Consider the following 3,494-nt stretch of genomic DNA (forward strand, 5'->3'; position numbering starts at 1 on the left):
AAAAAAGGCTTGTTTTATTCTGGAGGTTTTCTCTTTTTTACTCTTTTATACTATTTCATAAATAGATTTTTTTTAAATTTTTTTTAAAAATATTAGTTTTTCAAGTGATAATTATTTTTAAAAAATTTTAAAAAATAAAAATACTAATTTTAAAATTATTTATATAATTAAACCCTCTATCACTCTCCCTTCTCAATATTAAACATTTAAACAAGAGAGGGGTTTAACCTTTTTCTCCCTCCCTTCCCTTTCTCTCCTTCTCCCTTCAAACCCTTTCCTTTTCCCCCTCCAAACTCTCAAATAAAACCTTAAAAAAAACTTTTTAAAACATATTCAGTTTCTTCCTCTTAATTATGCTGTTTTTAACCTCTCTATTAAATTCTCTTTATTAAATTTTATTTGATATTTAATAAATTTATTAAACTGTTCATGTTTAATAATATATAACTCTATAGGAGCATAATGCCTAAAGCGCGATAATTAGTAGAAATACTTAGAGTGAGACCATTTGTAAATACAAAATACTTTACAGTGAAAATTTTGACAATTTTTATTTTTTATATTTTTAAAAAAAATTTAATTGATAATTTTTTATATCCCATAATTTTTAGCATTTTTAGAATAAAGTGCCTTAAGTTCTTCGAATTATAGATTTTTATAATTTTTTCTAAAATCTCTCATATATATATTATTTTTCAAATTTTTTTTAATTTAGTGTTTTTGTCAATAATAATGTAGTTGTAACTAAATCTTGAGATCCACGATCGAATTTGTTCTCTATAAAAAGTTAAGACTCTCCAGTGTTCACGCTTTCTCACTCTTACCGTGTTCTTCAGAGAGCTCATGGATGATGTTCATGTCTACGAGAGAAGATCTCTTTGAAAAAAACATAAAAATTATATTAAAATTTTGATAAAATAGATATCAATAATGAATTATATATATATGATAAAAACTTTTGTTCTCTTACATGTCTAAATGTTATATCTAGACGTAGTCATTTATTTAAGCATTGTTTACTAAAGTTAGAGGTTGTTCCATGGTTAACACTATTTGATGAGTTTGTTAAATATTTTAAGTTTAACATAAAATATAAAAGAAATTAAGACATTTTATGTGAAAAGAAAAAATCTGAATCAATAATATAAACAAGACATGGACGACTGTTGTCCCTTGTCAATAGTCTAAAATGAAAAATGAAAAAGAAACACGTATAGTCAAAGAACAGTGTGTGTGAAGCATCTATCAATAACATTTCAGCTATGAATGTAAAGATTTAATGATATATGAGAAAAATCTAAATAATTTTTCATATAAAAATTTCTCACACATTGGTCTACTCATGATCCTTTTCGAAAAGCATTTGAACAGTGCTTCTAGCATTAACATGGCCCACTCAAAGTGGCAAATAAAATTAGATTAAAAATATCATAATGCCAAGCGACTCAGGTGTGGATTCTCCATTTGATTCAAGGTTCAACATATTCATACCCACTATTAGGGGCAGAGCTGCATTAGACTGAGTTTTTTTATTTTTGAGGTACGATGAATGTCATTCATTACCTCTAAAACTATTTAAATTTTATGCTATTTTTACTCATTTTTTATCAGTATATAAACAATTTTATTGTTATAATCAAGTTTTTTTTCTATCACTATTTCTCTACATAAATTCCATAAATTCGTATTTTTCATTCAAATAATTAGAAGCTTAAAATGAAGAAAAAAACGATTTAAATCGTTTAAAAGTTAAAATTTTGACAAAATTTAAAAGCTTTGTATGGTATGAGGTTTGGGTTTTGAAAGGGAAAAAAATTATGATATTTTTTATTTTGAATAAAATATTATTTATGTTTTTTAGATTTTGAGTAAAAGAAGATTGATGATGGCCAATAAATGTCAATTATCGACACTTTAAAAAAATAAGAGTTTTAAGTAGACAAAAAGTATAAAAAGATTTACCTGTGGCAATTACAAAAAAAGTATTATTCCAATAATTAAAAAAATAAAAGATTAAATTTAAGGAAAGAAATTGAATGACCAAATTCAAATATTAAACATAAATAAAGGGAGTTAAAAAGGTAAATAAGTTAAAAATTTATTGGCTATTATTTCCTTTTTTTTTCCAAATAGTTGATTATTTTATTTACATGTTATTTCTTTTAATTGCAATTTGCAAATGAAAAATATTTATAATTTTTTTATTTGTTTGGAACGATTTAGGGGGAGAGAATTGAGGTAAAGAAAAGATGGATAGAGAATGTCAATGAAGAGAAAGATGTTAAAAGAAAACAATGAGACTAAAAAACATATAATCTTCTCTCTCTAATACAGATATTTTGCTTAGTGCAAAATTTTTCACCTTTCCTATATTATCCCTAGTAAAAAATGATACAATAATTATCTTTAAATTTTCATAAGGATAATAATAAATGATTAATTGTATTTTTTCTTGGTATAAGTGTAATTTTGATTTTTTAGCTAAGTTTTTTAACTATTAAAATAGTGAAAATTTGGCCCTTTTTATTTTTATTTTATCATACTTAAAATTGTTAAACTATTATTTTCAATCTAAATATTTAAGAAATTTATGATGTAATTATTGTATGAAATAATTTTAAATTTTTAGAAGTGAGCACTTTAATGAATATTTGCAAGATTAGAAGATTATTTTAAGATGTGAAATTATAGTTTAAAGATGAAAATTTTATTTTTTTATATTTTTTACTAAAATTTTATTTTTGAATAAATTTTTGAATAAATGAAAGTTTAAAATAATATAACTTGTTCACTTTATTAATATTTTAAGTAAATAATAGAATTAAATATTTTATGTAGAGAAAAATCAATAAAAAGATTAAATTTGGAAAATTTTAAAAAGCAAAAAAACCTAATTAACTTGAAAAAAAAATCAAAATCATACATATGATAAAAAATAATAAAATGAGAAAAAAATACGATTAAGTCTATAATAAATATAATATTTATTATGGCTTTTACCGAGTGAAAGAAAAGTCATTATTGTTATTGATTTTTTAACTTCTTTTCTGATTTCTGTCAGTCCAAATAACTAAAATTGTACCCTACTTTATTTCTTTTCTAACCTACTTCTTTTCACTCTACTGCTTACCGCCTTTTCTCTGCAGCCAAACAAAAGATTAAGGCTTTTCATTAATATTATTATATCTTTAATCGATTTAATCAAATGTAAACAATAAAAACTGAGCTGAAATGTCAAATCAAACAAATAAATTTTAAAAAAATAAAAAATAATAACTTGATTGTAATAATTTAAAAAGTTAAATTATTAAATTCGAGCAAAAAAATTTAGAAAACTAAACTGCACACTAGTCATAGCAAAGAGACTAAAACTGTAACTATGAAAAAAAAAAGTCTCACTAACAAGTATCTTAAGGACATTTATAAAACAATAATAAATATTTTTTTAAAATATCGATATAGGTTGATATCCCTTTTTCTTCAAATTTTTTCTT

The sequence above is a fragment of the Abrus precatorius genome, unplaced genomic scaffold, assembly GCF_003935025.1.
Source record: "Abrus precatorius isolate BTA unplaced genomic scaffold, Abrus_2018 Scaffold11, whole genome shotgun sequence".
NCBI classification, from domain to species: Eukaryota; Viridiplantae; Streptophyta; class Magnoliopsida; order Fabales; family Fabaceae; genus Abrus; species Abrus precatorius.